The sequence below is a fragment of the Gymnoscopelus microlampas genome, assembly GCF_963454915.1.
Source record: "Gymnoscopelus microlampas genome assembly, chromosome: 11".
Taxonomy (NCBI): Eukaryota; Metazoa; Chordata; class Actinopteri; order Myctophiformes; family Myctophidae; genus Gymnoscopelus; species Gymnoscopelus microlampas.
The window spans coordinates 19,526,197-19,544,014 of NC_139948.1; the positions used below are offsets into that span (position 1 = coordinate 19,526,197).

Genomic DNA, 17,818 nt, shown 5'->3' on the forward strand with positions numbered 1-17,818 from the left:
CATGCCTGCAGCGGCTGTGCAATCACTTTGTCAACAATGCACGTTCCTGTGGTGAATGCTATTATTGCTGCTCAGTTAGTCCATTGTAGATGGTGTATATTGTGGCCTTGGGTGTCTTCAGGAGAACTGTGTAGCTCCACAGCAACTAACGTAATGGCAGGACCGCCCCGTGCAACGCATGTTTAGGCTGCATTATGGTCATGTAGTAATTTCAGATAATTTCGCTCCGATTAGAGCAGTGCTTATCAACCCTTTCAGGCCGCCCCCCCCCCCCCCCCCCCCCCCCCCAAATAAACGTAATTGATCTGGGGACCCCCACATTTTGTTTGACTCCGTTCCACAAGAAAATATTGAGAAAATAGCAGATCTACAAGCTTGAAACGCCTCACGTTGAGAGGCTTTGTAAGCTTGTACATCGGCTATTTTCTACATGATTGCCTCTTTCTTAGATTATTTCACAATGTGGCCAATGTTTTTATAGTATAGTTTGTTGACTACTTTTGTTGCAGAAATGGTCATTTCCTTTACTTTCGTTTTTTTAATTTCTCCGCCAGGCCGAAAGGCATGGCGCAAGACTATGTTTCACCCCCTGTCCGTCCGTCTGTGATAGCTAATCTCTCACATCGTTGACTTGATCGCAGCGAAACTGTGCACACACACTCCCTGGATGCCAATTCACAACCTCTGCCCTATTTCTTTCACATGGCCCTGTTACAGTGCCACCAGGAGGCCGCTTTTTGCTAAACACATTTTCTCACAGTACTCCTACATATTTTGCCCAAACATCACGCAAATCGGTACACAGTATCTCCACAGTCATTAAAAAAAACGGCTCTTTCAGATTTTTCATATTCCATCCTGATTGGCTAAAATGGCTTCCAAAGTCTGCAGGACTGCTCCGTTTGGACCAAAATGCCTCACATTATGAACACAGCATGCACTTTCCGTGCAACTTTGCACCCACATTCCCACTATGCCGAGGAAGACATTCCACTTGAGATTTCTCTACTCAGCCTCATGGTGGCGCTATAACAGCCCGATGTGGAGAGTCAGTGAGAGCTGGATAAACGAGGTAAAATGTGTCAAAAGGACTCTGTACGGCTGTCGATAAATGAACACATGACGTCGGTGGGAGAGGAGATATTGTGTCTTTTGGACAAACAGCAGCGTGGTGCTGATGTTTGTTGTGTGAAGCAGCTTAATATCAGAGTGTTTGTGTTGGAGCGCCTCAGTGCGGCTGCAGAGTTCATGTGCAACCTCTTCCAGAGAGAGACAGAGACACTAGAAACTCTGCTGGAGAAAAAAGCAACACTGCTGGGCATTGACTTTCATATGGACATTGATCTACACACTGCAGGTATATCTGCTACACACACAACATCAAACTACACACTACAGGTATGATGCAGCGTTTGCATTCCAGCCAGCATGCCAGCGTAGTTCCCATATGGTTTCAAGGTGGGCTAAACCATATGGACCCCATGTCAGCAATGTCAGCGGCATCCACTTCAGTCCCAACTGTGATGCCCATGCAGGCTATAAGTAGCTTCTACCTGGCCCTTAGGTGGGCCCCAACTAGCCATGTTTATGTGGGACCAAGGCCGCTCCTACCTGGGTTTGCCCATGCAGGCTTTAACTGGGTTCTACCTGGGCCCTAGGTGTACCCTAACCAACCAGAGTGCAGTGCCCATCGCTCCAATTGTTGTGACGTCAGGGCTCTCAATACTGCACATTGGTGGAGGAGGAGGGGCCGCAGGGCCACCGCACACATCGCTGAACCAATGGTAGCCCACGGATGTTTCCTCTGGGGATTTACAATCTGCCCCTCTATGCCACATATCATCCGCACTACAGGGTCTTCACTGACCGAGCCACGGCCCCACTGGCCCTCATGACGCTACGCCACTTATATGAGCTGCCAAGTGGCCGCGGGCGCTACGTGCGTGTGGCCGCGGGCTCGCCCCCGCGTAGCGGGGGCTTCTAGTTCTCTCAATGTGTGTGTGTGTGTGTGTGTGTGTGTGTGTGTGTGTGTGTGTGTGTGTGTGTGTGTGTGTGTGTGTGTGAGTGTGTGTGTGTGTGTGCGTGTGCGTGTGTGTGTGTGTGTGTGTGTGTGTGTGTGTGTGTGTATGCATGCATACATACAGTGCATATATACATACATACTGTACATACAACTTAGAAGCAAGCAATTGTGGCATATCTTCCATCAACATTTCCACTGAAACAATTTAAGTATTTTCAGAATAGCTCTGTTCCCAAAAGTTTACCAGAATAAAAATCACTAAATATATGTTGTGGTGTTTGTTGATCTAATTTCAAGAGATTTCATCCATAAGCTATCTCTATAGAAACCATGCATTATCTGTGGTAAAATACCTACTCACAATCCCTATTTAAACCTTTAGAGGGCAGTCTATGCAAAGTGTCTCTCTCCTCTATCTCTTTATAAGCAGACTCTCAGCTCTGGTCGTCTCGTTGACGTGAGACTGAGAGACTGTGAACAATGGACCTGAAGACTGGCTGCAGTTTACTTCTGACGATGGTGTCTATATTCAGTATCAGTGAGTTGTTGGAGATTGTCATAAATATTCCTCCCATCATGATGACACACACCAATGACTTAAAGCTAAGTTTTACAAATTGATTGATGTATTTATATTTCTTAAGGAATTGAAGGTCAGACCCTGACTGAATCTGAACCAGTTGTCAAAAATCCTGGTGAATCCCACAAGCTGACCTGTACAGCCTCTGGATTTACATTCAGTAGCTACTGGATGGCTTGGATCAGACAGGCTCCTGGTAAAGGACTGGAGTGGATTGCCAACATTCATGGGAGTACCATCTACTACTCCCAGTCAGTCCAGGGTCGGTTCATCATCTCCAGAGACAATAGCAGACAGCAGGTGTATCTCCAGATGAACAGTCTGAAGACTGAAGACTCTGCTGTTTATTACTGTGCTAGAGACTCACAGTGACTGGACTTGGTAGAACAGCTGTACAAAAAGTGCATATTCACTCATGTGAAGCTTGTTTCTGTTACAATAATCACATTTGCTTTTAATAATGGTCATGATGATTTCTAAAACAACAGTAGTTCTCTATGGTATCGAGCTCTCCACCCAACATTTTACATATAAGGAATGACCCCACCTCAATTGTGACGTGGCTATTTCGTAAAGACACACCAGCAGTACTGGCACGCACGGGTATATAAGGCCAAGATGTATGTGATTATACATATTTTTTGATCTCCAGTCCAAGACATGGGTCTTCTTAATGTAGAGCAAAGACAAGAGTTTTTGAAAAACGGTAGCACAAACATTTGTGTTATTGTATAAGGTTTTGCAAACAGATCCCAAACTGCTACCCCAAAATATACCTGGGAAGTATTCCCATTTCAATGACTACTGCTGTGAGTTTAGCTCACATACATTTTAACCACTTTCAAATTGACATCCTTATTTTGGACGCCATAAATGGATGTCTTTAACCCATTAAGACCTGGAACGCATCTGTGTCACTTTAGATTTCTTTGGCTATTCAAAAATAGCAGATATACAAGCTCAGAGCTTGTAGATCAGTAAATGTTTGCTTTTCGTTGTATGACAAAGTATAGACTAAGCGGCTTAAGTACGTGTTTTATCCTGAGCATGTCCTATAACATGCCCTCTAGCATAGAGATGCTAGAGGGCATCAGTGGTTTCAGAAAGCGACGAGTGCACAAATGTTACCAAATGGACCCGTTAGGGTCCATTTGGTAACATATGTACATATAGTAAAATGCATTAATCTGTGAGACTATTTGCCATTGTTTAAGGAGAATTAAGGAGTCAAGGCATTCCTTCTCCTCAGTTGATTTTATTAAGGAGAGAAGAGAATTACTTACATGGTTACATGGCAGCTTTCAGCAGGAAAAGAGACAGAATTCACTTTAGAGAACCTTTTTTATACTCCGTGTGTATGCACATGCACACTCTTTTCTATAGGCTTGTCCATGTGGCGTGTGTGCTCTGAACCAGATACCAAAACAGTGTGTATCCTATATGTGTGTGTGTGCATGCACGGATGCACTTCAGTGTGCACGTAGGTGCGTGTGTTAGACTATGTGTGTAAATGAGTATGTGCTTAATTAAGTAGTTTGGTGTGTGTGTAGGTCTATTGTGTGAGTTGGTTAAGACAATATAGTGGTCATCTAGGGTCAGATGACCCCAGGAGATACTGGCCATCTGGACCTGGGCTTTTCTCCCCCATGAAAGGGTGTAGAATTTCTGTAACTAATCCGGAATGTCTCCCAAACCAGCTAGTCAGCGTTAAGTTTGACCAGAGTAATCAATGGACTATGTTTATTAGGCCTTTGTAGTATTTAGTAGTATGCATAGTTATATCATAATGTGAGTGCATCACAATACAAGTACTGGCATATAAGTGTATAATGATATGTGATATTATGTATGGATGCAGGTATGTAAGTACAAAAACCATGTGTTGCCCTAGGTCACTGTTAGTCATTGACCATAGGAGCCTCCAGTGTGTGGCATCCTGTGGGGGATGTGTCTCTAATTCTGCTCTTTGTGTGTTCATCTTAGGTATTTTTAGAACTATGCTATTTCAAGATACTACAGACCCCCCTTGGAGGGCCACTAAGGTCCTCCATAAACGTGGGGACATGAAAACAATAGTTCTAAAACCACAAAGTAACACGAACAAACTAAAATGCATTAAAAGAACTAAAACATTAGTACCAAAACACAAACCATAAAAACCTGCTACTCCTCATGTAGAAAAAGAACAAATGTGTTAGGATCATCCAGACCCCCCTCGGCAAACAAAACCTGTAACACAAATAGGCTACACAGGTCTCAAAAGATAACTAAAATGACAATCTATAAAAACAGAAGGACATACAAATCGCCATTTACTATGCGCGGCAAAACACAAAAATCGCCTATACGATCTCTGTCTTCATCAGGGTCTCTGACGGACATCTGTCTTCATGAACGGAAAACCCCGTCTCACCAGAAAAGATAGAGGAAAGTTAAGATAAAGCTGTAAAAGAGAAAAGGAAGAGAGATGTACTGTATGTCCACGGGTTGAGGGGAGAGAGAGATAGAGGGGGGATGGTGCTCCTCTTGCTTTGAGTGTAGTTGTAATTGTCCAGGTCCAAGGGGTAATGACACCCCTGTCTGTGGGAGGGCTGTGGCCTCCCCTCTCCTCTGTTACATTGTCTCCAGATGTGACAACGGCTTGATTGATTGATTGATTGGCTCATAATGAAGTCGCTGATCCTTAATGGTCACTGGCATTTGCTTAGAAGAGTCAGGCTGTCGTTCCAGCCTCACTCCTGCAGTCCGGTTCCCTAAGCTTAGCTGTGGACAATGTTGCAGCTATAATTTTATCCTGACGCTCTTTGAATAACCTAGTCAACTTCTGACCTTCCTTGAAAAACAAGTCTAAAACATCACCTTTCTTGCCTGTTTTCTGTCCTGCTTTGTACGTGCCACAAGAACTTACATCATTCTAATAACCTCTGGATCAAAAGTGTCATATTGCTGCCATGGCTTGTCTAATCCAGGCCAGCGCTTATTCCACCGTTTGGAAATTGTGGAAATCCCTTGGAATAGGGGGTTATTCTGTTGTACTATCAACACAGGTGTCGTTGTGGGGGAAGGAGCTCTCGTTGGCTTGGCTCCCATCACTAATATCGATCAAGTATTCAAATAATATTTAACAATATACTTGATAGTTGTAGTAGACCCTTGTAGGTGCACTGTGCATGGCCAGAAACCCAATAATAATAGTGTTTTTTGTTCATATAGTTTTGAATCAATGTTGAAAAGCATTAATAAACTATATTGTCACTATTAAAGGTTCATACACAGACCACAAACAATTGTCAGTCCACAACGCATCTTATTTGGCCATATTGTTCAGTCTATGTAGACTGCATATGTTGAGAACGGGAATATAGGGGTAATAAGTTACTCCAATACAAATTACCATACGTTACTCTAAAAGTCGGCACTAGAACTACAAACTCACTGATGTCAAACAACAAGCTCATTTATAATCAGGGTAGGACGTGTGATTTTAGGCTGTGGGGCAGAATTGTTCTGTCAGCTTTAACCCTATGCTCAACCTTGGTTCATGATCCCTTGGCTAAAGCAACCACCCCTGGGGGTGGGGGCCAACTTAGACTGGACTAGTCCCCCGCAGCATCAATTAGCTACCAGCAAATCTGTGCTCAGATCACAGGGGCGCGACTCCCCATGGTCACTGCGTGTTTTTTTTAGGGAGGGCCTGTAAGCCGCCGCCTCCACGTCCTCTCATAAACTCACAGTCGCACTTGAATACCGGTGATTGTTTCAGTCCACATCAAAATACCCTCAGTCCAACAAGCTACTCCTTGTGATCACTTAAGACATCAGACTCAGAATACAATTACTATGTTCAACTCAACTATTTTCCATTACTATAGATAAGAACTTATATGTGTTTCCCTCTTACTCAACTGCACTTATCTCTATGTATTTGATAACTGTCCTCCTATAGTATGCAGTCTCCTAACATAATTATGGACCTTTCAACTTCCTTTCATCTATATTGTCACACTTGTGCGAAAATACTACAATTGGCACAACATTTGTGGATGCAGATTATTGCAGGGCAAACCCCTCACAAACAATAATATGCATTATTGTCTCCTTATGAAGATCAAACGTTGCTCATATGTGGCTCTACATTTTTATGAATCACTCATAGTAATAGTACCCTATTTTATTAAACCTGTCACTCATCTTCTCTTAATTTTTGTCCCCCCTTGTAACTTTTACATATCTCCCAAAAATAGTTTTCGTTCAGTACTACAGTGAATCTTCAGAGGTTGGTTTGTATCAATAGCTCTATTATACATTCACTCACCAGACATACACATTCAATCTTCCCTCTCACTCATACATGATGTAATCATACACTTTCAAACAACTTCATACACACAGGCATGTAACCTCTTCATTGAACCCCATGGCTTTCTGCCTACCCCAAATCTTATACTGTCACTAACTCCTCCCTATGTCTTCAGGTTTCGACGGCCAGGCGAACATAGTTCCTCCTGGCACTCAAAACTCCAAAATGATTTATGGTAGAGTGCACCTAGCCATGTTCACCACTTAAAACAAAAAAAGAGAACACTTTACCTATTTCAATGAGTCGATTCCATGCCCACACAAACACACACTCAAATAATAAATTTCAAACTACTGCTATTAGGCTATTAAGTTTCAAATAGTTTAAGCCAAACTGATCTTGTGTGATACAATGGACCGGCATCCCTCAGGTCATGGAAGGGGGCTGCTTGTGTCCATCCAGATGAAAGGCCTCTGTGTGGTCTGGTTGGCCGTCTGGATCTTTGTATCAGGGGAATGGCCTCAGAAGGGGGATTTGGCTTCCAGGGAAGTAGCATCCTCACTGGGAACTCCCCATGGCACATGTGAGCTCAACACAAAAGAAAATAAACAATTGCATTAGCGTTCATTCTTCAATTCTTCAAACCATAATCTCTACATCACATTAAATGCATAGGGTAAAAATTGGTGGGGCCAAGGGACTGTGGGTGCCCACTGGAAGGTGGGGGGCTTGAGGGGGTATAGAGACAGGGAGCCTCACATGCACTCACTCACTCACACACAAAAGGGTAAAAGATAACCAACAGACAGTGATTGATTGATGTCTCCAGAATTAAATGTCTCAAACAGACTCTACTTTTTTTTTAAGAATGTAAAGAGATTCACAATTACTACATGTTTCATTATGATTTCCCCTATTGTTATTAACGTGGTGAAATAGAAGATATGTGTTTGCACACTTTTATAAACATGCTCACAATTATAATGTTTATCATTAGATGGAAAACGGTGCATTACTTATTTTAAAACTCAAACAGTACACTAAAATGCGTGGTGAGAATGTGCTGCCACATCATTTTTCTCTCTCAGCTATGGGCTCTAATCGGCCTTGTGTTCCCACTGCTCAGAGGAATGGGACACTGTGATTGGTTACATCAAAGCATCCTGGTTTCTGAGTTACTCAAGTAAATATACTCATCACGCATTTGTCCTGTTTCACCTCCCCCCTTGAAACATGAGAATCAGGTTTCAGAAACAGAGAGGAAAGTGTGCAGGAAAAAGAGACCGGAGCACTCAAGTACTACTCTCCAGGCAAAACGACAGGCCTGTGTGCACGTGTGCAGTTAGGTTTGTATTATGGTTGACTAAAAGGCAGCAGCAAGAACAAACACAAGCGTCAATATAGGAGATAGGAGCAACTAACAAGCTCCCTCCAAGTAATTGATGCAATATTATACTTGAAACAACCTAAATTACATTACTGAAATTCACGAACCACCGAAACCGCTTGACTGTCTAAAATAAACCAAGGAAAACGATCAGTAACATATAGCCATAAAAATGTAGTACCCCCCTTGACAATGTCTTAGGTAGGCGCTGCTAAAATAATAAAAAAATAAAAAAATTGGAAAACTGTAAAAATCAAAATAACATGTAACCTATTGAGTATGCAAGACCGCTAATATGAAATAAACCAATTAAATAAAATATACTAAAATGTAATAAGCAATATGAGACATAAAGAAAAACAAGAGTTGGGTTGAAAGCAATGTAAAACAATTAAACCAACAATATAACAGTAGCTGTAAGAAATAAGTTAGCTTAGAACATTTCAAACTCAACTCAGAAACACACAGAAAAGGAATAGCAGCACTAGAGTTGTAGATCTTGCATTAATGTATGGGGAAACGTAATAGCTTGGTTAAATTGCTAGGGAGACAACTCATGCTGAGACAAGAGCAGTCATTACAACGTAGGCGGAGTGTAAAATATGATGTGGCAAAAACCCGCCCTGGAGAGGAGGATCTCAGTGACGCAAGACAAAGAAGGGACACCCCCAACAAAAAGAGAGGAGGGAACCCCCACGTACAAACGTAGTGACGTACTGAATCGTATTAGCAGCGTACCACGTGACCCGACACAAAGGCTAACAGTCTCGAATTGTCCGTTGAAAAATGAACAGCAGCTGATAACGTCACCATCAGCAAGTTTAAAATTTAGGATGACTAGTAGTAGCACAATAAGTATATTAAAGTAAAAAATAGTGATTCAGTTTGCAAACCAAAGCACATATAATCCAAGAGATTAATTAAAAGAATAGAGATGGTCACATGAGCGTTACCATAGCAACCAGAAAAAAACGGTTTACGGCAGCGACGTAAAAACGCGGAAGCAACAGAATGACAACAAAAATCAACTCGTTCCTCAAACGTGTAAAAGTGACAATAAAGGCTATAAATGCTCTAATCAAGCACATGGTTCAAGCGTCATGAGCAAAAGACGTATAGTCGCTGCTTTGGAATTACGTGACACCACTCAGTTAAGCCTATAGATGAACATTCATTTCACTCGCATGAGCTAGCCTCATGAGTTAGCAACCAGACATGCTAACGCGTCCCTGTCTCCCCCAAACAGAGGAGAAATAGGAGAGCACAACTTTCACTGTCTAACTGTGGAATACACTACTTAGCAAGACGTATTATCATTATCATCATTAATATTATTATTATTATTATCATTATCATTCTTATCATTATTATCATTATAATTACTGTACTACAAAGACAGACACAGACACATCCACCGCTCACTGCAGCTGACAGGCAGACAAACAAAACATTTTCATCTCATCACTTGTACACATGTATAGCTTTTACATGTATGCAAAATGTATGAAACAAAACAAAAAGATGCACCCATACACAACACAAAACAAAAACCCTCCAAAAAGACGTCAACATCGCATTCTCACGGAAAACCACAGTTTCCAGTGAATTTAAGTAACAGCTCTTCGGCCGTAACTCAACATTTTCCAGTCTCACGGAAAACTACAGTTCCCAGTGAATTTAAGTAACAGCTCTTCGGCCGTAACTCAACATTTTCCAGTCCAGAGGGTACCCTCGCAACACCCGGCGGATTCTTTTACAAACGCTAACCAATCAAGTAAGAATCCGGTAGCCATACGCTACAATTGAACTATGAATGAACAGATGACCAGTTTACGCAGACCTTATGATGGTCATTGAACCAAATATGTCCTAACGCATGGTGGCGAACATGTCTTATAATCGTGGGAGAATTTGGCCTCGTAACATTAGGTGTGGCTTATAAATTCATGCATCTGTCACCATCAATCCACGAAAACTAAACCCAAAACGCTTTAGCGCCGGCCTCCCCAACCAAAGCTGATCAGGCATATCATGGTATTTTAGAAGGATCCCTTGCCGTAACACATAACTACTATCCAATCGAATAGTCATAGATTTTATTTGGTTTTTTGAATATTACATTTTTTATAGTCGAACTATGAATGGAAAGACGACTAATCATTTTGCAGATCTCATGAAGGTCTTGGGCTAATTCCTATGCATGGGAGCCATCCACGGCTTATAGTCCTCGGAGATTAGTCTCGCAACATGGAGTGTGGCTTATAAAATCATACGTCTTCCATTTATCAATCCTCTTATTAGTTTACTTTTTTTTTTTTTTTTTTTAGCTTCATGATCAGTCAGGCAAAATTATTAGGAGACAGAGCGAGACGACTTAATCTGATGCGTAATCGCCTGACACAGAGGCATATCTGCAATGTGAGCCATATACTTTTGACCAAAATTTCAATAAAAATAAATTTAACATGAATCCAAAACACTCCTTCAACAAAGGCAAAAATAATGCCCCACAGATGGCAATTATAAAAATTAAAAAACAGGTTCTTGTTTTCGAAAACATTTTAGGGACAACCATTGAGTCAAAATAAATCAACTCACCGTGCTGAAGATTGTTCCCAAAATGAATCAATGAAATCGGGACTGGTTCGCCATTTTATAGTAAAATGCATTAATCTGTGAGACTATTTGCCATTGTTTAAGGAGAATTAAGGAGTCAAGGCATTCCTTCTCCTCAGTTGATTTTATTAAGGAGAGAAGAGAATTACTTACATGGTTACATGGCAGCTTTCAGCAGGAAAAGAGACAGAATTCACTTTAGAGAACCTTTTTTATACTCCGTGTGTATGCACATGCACACTCTTTTCTATAGGCTTGTCCATGTGGCGTGTGTGCTCTGAACCAGATACCAAAACAGTGTGTATCCTATATGTGTGTGTGTGCATGCACGGATGCACTTCAGTGTGCACGTAGGTGCGTGTGTTAGACTATGTGTGTAAATGAGTATGTGCTTAATTAAGTAGTTTGGTGTGTGTGTAGGTCTATTGTGTGAGTTGGTTAAGACAATATAGTGGTCATCTAGGGTCAGATGACCCCAGGAGATACTGGCCATCTGGACCTGGGCTTTTCTCCCCCATGAAAGGGTGTAGAATTTCTGTAACTAATCCGGAATGTCTCCCAAACCAGCTAGTCAGCGTTAAGTTTGACCAGAGTAATCAATGGACTATGTTTATTAGGCCTTTGTAGTATTTAGTAGTATGCATAGTTATATCATAATGTGAGTGCATCACAATACAAGTACTGGCATATAAGTGTATAATGATATGTGATATTATGTATGGATGCAGGTATGTAAGTACAAAAACCATGTGTTGCCCTAGGTCACTGTTAGTCATTGACCATAGGAGCCTCCAGTGTGTGGCATCCTGTGGGGGATGTGTCTCTAATTCTGCTCTTTGTGTGTTCATCTTAGGTATTTTTAGAACTATGCTATTTCAAGATACTACATACACTCTCAGAGTTAAATTAGCATTGATTTTACAATATGAATTGGGGTCCCAGAGATAGAAATGCCATTAAATGGGGGTCCGTAGCATAATGCATGTCAAACTGGGGGTCCTTGAAATTAAAATGGTTGAGAATCACTGCTAGAGCCGTAAAATCTTCTCTTATGGGGAGTCCCTGGCATATCTTTTGAAATGGGGGTCCGCGGGCTTATAAGTGTCAATTTGGGGGTCCTTGACATGAAAAAGTTTGAGAACCACTGTTCTAAAGGATGCATACTTCCATGTTACCACTCCACAGGAAGGACCTGTTTGTCAGAGTTTGTTTCACATATGCCTGTGTGGTCTCCCTTTTGTTGCATTGCCATGGGACATATCTATTACAAATAAATAAAATGTATGAACACACATATATCTAAAACAAGACCATCAATCTAGAAAAAAATCATACAGTACATACATTATTATAACATGCCCCAATTGCAGCATAATCTACATCATTTTACATCTGTTCAGGCCATATTATTACTCATATTATTGTGTTTTGGGAAACATGCAGCTTTTATTTAAACAAAATTTAATTGAAAGGTTCTATTAGTTTGTGATATTAGAAATTGCATTAAAGCGTGATGATCAATTTAACTCTAAAGCAATCAAATTCTTCCTGCAATCACTTCCTAACTTTATAAAACGTATAATACAGTACATTCGCATCAAGTATACATATGAGATACTTTAATTGCGATTTTGTTGATACTCCAGGAACTTTGAAACATTGACATAGGAGGAGCTTACATTATGCAAATACAGGTTGTGTCTTATTTATAAGAGCCCTTGATCTTCAAATGATTGCACCTGTAAATATGGCTCATAGAAAGATTTTGCTATTGGTGGTTTGTGTTCTTGTTTCTCTGGGTGTTGAAGGTCAGATCTTGACTGAGTCTGAACCAGCTCTTAAAAAGCCTGGAGAATCTCACAAACTGACCTGTACAGCCTCTGGATTCACATTCAGTAATTATGGCATGAATTGGATCAGACAGGCTCCTGGTAAAGGACTGGAGTGGATTGCTTACGTTTGTACACGTAGTAGTCCTATCTACTACTCCCAGTCAGTCCAGGGCAGATTTATCGTCTCTAGAGATGACTCCAGCAGTAAGCTGTACCTCCAGATGAACAGTCTGAAGACTGAGGACACAGCAGTGTATTACTGTGCTCGAAGAGACACAGTGACACGCAGCAATAGGAGCATAATACAAGAAGTAGGCTACTTCCTCAATCAACTCTCTAGTGAAACTAGTGTCCCTCCATTCTCTCAATGGTTAACGCGCGCGCGCGTGCGTGTGTGCGCGTGCGTGTGTGTGTGTGTGTGTGTGTGTATGCATACATATAGTGCATACATACATACAGTGCATACATGCAACTGACATAGCAAACCACTGTGGCATATCTTCTATCAACATTTCCACTGAAACAATTTAAGTATTTTCAGAATTGCTCCATTCCCAAAAGTTTACCATAATAAAAATCACTAAATATATGTTGTGTTGTTTGTTGATTTAATTTAAGAGATTTCGTCCATAAGCTATCTATAGAAACCATGCATTATCTGTGGTAAAATACCTACTCACAATCCCTATTTAAACCTTTAGAGGGCAGTCTATGCAAAGTGTCTCTCTCCTCTATCTCTTCATAAGCAGACTCTCAGCTCTGGTCTTCTCGCTGACGTGAGCCTGAGAGACTGTGAACAATGGACCTGAAGACTGGCTGCAGTTTACTTCTGATGATGGTGTCTATATTCAGTATCAGTGAGTTGTTAGAGATTGTCATAAATATTCCTCCCATCATGAAGACACACACCAATGACTTATAGCTAAGTTTTACAAATTGATTGATGTATTTATATTTCTTAAGGAATTGAAGGTCAGACCCTGACTGAATCTGAACCAGTTGTCAAAAATCCTGGTGAATCCCACAAGCTGACCTGTACAGCCTCTGGATTCACATTCAGTAGCTACTGGATGGCTTGGATCAGACAGGCTCCTGGTAAAGGACTGGAGTGGATTGCCAACATTCATGGTGGCGGTACCATCTACTACTCCCAGTCAGTCCAGGGTCGATACATCGTCTCCAGAGACAATAGCAGACAGCAGCTGTATCTCCAGATGAACAGTCTGAAGACTGAAGACTCTGCTGTTTATTACTGTGCTAGAGACTCACAGTGACTGGACTTGGTAGAACAGCTGTACAAAAAGTGCATATTCACTCATGTGAAGCTTGTTTCTGTTACAAAAATCACATTTGCTTTTAATAATGGTCAAATATTCCCATTTCAATGACTACTGCTGTGAGTTTAGCTCACATACATTTTAACCACTTTCAAATTGACATCCCTATTTTGGACATTAATGATAATGGATGTCTTAGCAAAAACATTTCAAATTATTTGAAAATAGCAGATCTACAAAGTCAAGAGCTTGTAGCTGAGTAAATGTTTGCTTTTCGTTGGATGACAGTATAGACTAAGCGGCTTAAGTTTATGGCTTATCCTGAGCACGTCACTGCTCCTCCTGTGGTTGAGTTGTTGTAAAATATGACAGCGTTTGTTGCTGTCATTACCAGTACTGTCAATATTATCCTAACATGTATAGTAGGCAACTGTTAGACAACTGTCATTACAATTTGTGTTTGCTATTTTCCATTGAGACTGTTTTGTTTATGAAAAGCATTATGTTAATCATTATTTATTTTTGCATATTAAATTCAGCTCAAGTGATTTGCTTATTCTTTTATTGATTATTTGTAACTGACCCTCCCACCTCCATCATATTGCTGTAATTGTGCAATAATTAAGAGTGTTAATGTGCAACCATTATATGGCATAAACATGCAAGATGTCAATACAATTTTTACAAAGGCTACCTCTGCAAAGCCAGTAAACCCAACTGACCAATCAGCACAGTTATCTTCAAAATCAATCTGCATTACCTCACCTCATCTAGGACATTATTAATGTAGGAAAGTACAACAATCTGTCTTTGACCTTCTTCACCTTGGCCAAATTACACCACACATCAGAATGAGTTATAGATCTAATATATGTAAGTAGTATAAGTATAAGTTATTTTGCCTTGTGTTGTGATTTGATGATGCAATGTTTGAGTCATTGTGGATAGAGTGACTTATACAGTTCATAGAGAATACATACGGTACTATACACAAATAGACAGCCTCATTACAATAGTTTCACAATCATGCAAAATTATGCACAATGAAGCAGTCTCCTCCCACTGCAGAATCATTATTTATACAGTATATGTTACCTTTGTTGTCTCAGTCTGCAGATCAGCCCCAATTAAGTCTACAACCTCCAACCTTTCAACAATGACAGTTGTTGAAATTGTCTCCCTCTTCTTGGCCCTTATTTCAGGTGAGTGGAATTGATTTTGTGTCTGGTCAGGAATGAAGGACTGGAGCTCTGTTTTAGGACTGAAACTATCGATTATTTTCTTTGCGATTATTTTATTGATAACTTTTTTTTTTTTATTATCAACTAAATCCATCAGTCTGATTAACCACTTATGTCATATTTTATGCTTATGTCATATAATGATGTGTCACATATAATGGCACGAAAAAATAATGCTTTGTGAACTTGTAGATCAGCTGCAGTAGCCTATTTCAACTATTTTTTAAATATATTTTATAATCAATTAAATTGATTAGTTCGATTCATTGTTGCACCCCTACTCTGCTTGTTTGCTGGCTCTCTAATGATCCAACCTCTGTGTCGTTTGCAGCTGCTAAGAGCCAGTCCCTTACCTCTTCTGATGCTGTGGTACAAAGACCTGGGCAGTCAGTCACACTGTCCTGTAAGGTTGCTGGTATTTCTCTAGAGTGGCTCCACTGGATTCGCCAGAAACCAGGGAAAGGACTAGAATGGATCGGACGCATTGATAGTGGAACTGGTACAATATTTGCCCAATCTCTCCAAGGCCAGTTTACCATCACCAAAGACAGCTCCCAGAATATGGTGTTCTTACGAGTGAACAGTCTGAAGCCTGAAGACTCTGCTATTTATTACTGTGCTCGAGAGACACAGTGACCCAGGAGGCTACAGAGCTGTACAATAACTGATCCAACAATGAGGTCTCTATGAAAGGCAGTGAAGCATGTCTGGGCTTCAAAATCACACACAAGTAAAACAGCAAAAGCATAGAGCAAACACATGCACATATTAATGTTATATAATAAGGAATTCAATAGTCAAGTTTTTTTCTTTCACTTTGACACATTCATTTGGTATTATTCAGGTTTATTTATTTTTTGTAATCTCTTTTGTAGCTTCATGGGAACTTCATATACTGTATGGTTTGATCGGAAACAAATCGCAAACAGAAGCAAGTGTATCACTGACAATCTGTATCCTCCTAGGTCCAACTGAATCAGGCCTGCATCTTGTTTGTATGTGAATAGCAATCTGCCGTGCATGTAATTGCGAGTTTTTCACATCTTGGCAAGGGTTTTTATTTTATATATAAATATATACTGTGTATATAGAATTTACATTTTTGAGTTATTTTTATATGATGTGAAACAATATTCAACAGAAAATGTGGCATCACACTGATCTTTCTTAAATTATAGCTTTTAGATGAACAATGAAAATGCAAGGACTTACATAAAACATCAACATACAAACAGTTCACTCAGTTGAGAAATGGTTAAATCATGTAAAAGCCTGTCTGTGATTGGTTTGAACACATACAGGTCATGTTTTATGCCTGGCGGTTGAGATGGTCAGTAACTGAAGATCAGTAAAAAAGAAATGCAACCTTAAATAATGGTTGCATTTTTCAAAATAATCCCAATAATTAATTCAAAGTGCTAGTCCCTACACAATTGCTGAAACACTGATAAGATACGTATGTATCCTATAGATAGCATAATAGATAGTGCCAATAACTTAGACATTTTATACATGAGGTAGGCCTACATCCAGGCATGCCACAGTGATGACAACACACATACATACAGTTGTGGAAAACAACTTGCTTATTTAGAATTATTTATTGAGTGGTGCCAACCACTCCTATATCTGACTTTGTCCGTGTGTCCGTCCGTATGTATGTCTGTCTGTCCAATAAACAAACATTGATGACAACATCAATACGGGGCTCATCAAAGGCACCACTCTCTTCACACAGGGTGTGATTTTTATTTATTATAGATGAATAACCAGCTCTGTTACACTTCGCTGTAAATTAAATAAAGAAATGACCAATATCTAATGATTTTTCAGTTTCTTAAGTGATGTGCTGAGGATACCACTTGAAAAAATGAGGCTGGCAAAAATAAGCCTCCATACATTGTTGACATATACAGTACACTATACTTACATGTCTTCAAACAAGGCTTTTTCTGTTTTAAGTCAAGGTTATCAACAGAACTGATTGGCTTCCTCAGGCTGAGTGGTCTCTATCTTGACTGATCAGTCAAACAGGAAGGGAATACTGATATCTAGTGGTTTGAACTGATATTGCATCACACAGTGTTTAAGGAGAAGGTGAAAGTAGATTAATGGTGTATGTCTGACATCATTATTAAATGTAATGATGCATTAGATTCATGAGGAGATCAAATGACAATAAATAGTGAGTGAATAATCACCATCCATTGCCTTCAGAAATGTCTGTTGTCAGACCAAAATGTCTGGTGTAAATAAACCACATTCTACAACTCATCTCCCTCTTTTTTTTTAATGTATGTTATGACTTCACAACATGACAGATCACAGCATGAATAAATGACAGCTTTATAGCATGGCAGGTAATGTGATGATTGTGTAGCATGACCATGTGGAGATTCTGCAAGGTCATAAGCAACAGTTACATGGCCAGCTTCAATATGACACAGAACACTTATCACACAATATAGCCTAGCATAGGGAGAGATCTGTATTTCTGTTTCAGCACAGCTGTGGTTGTCTTTGTGGCCTTGTGCCAAAGACAATCACAGCCATGCTCATATA

At 40.3% G+C, this 17,818-nt stretch overlaps 2 gene segments (V, D, J or C); both read left to right on the forward strand.

The window, feature by feature from the left end:
- LOC311054645 (Ig mu chain C region secreted form-like) overlaps positions 1-17,818 on the forward strand; it is a 93,938-nt gene that overhangs the window by 45,713 nt on the left and 30,407 nt on the right.
- Positions 13,515-14,012, forward strand: LOC311055715 (Ig heavy chain V region 914-like). The segment is given in 2 exons: positions 13,515-13,595; positions 13,702-14,012.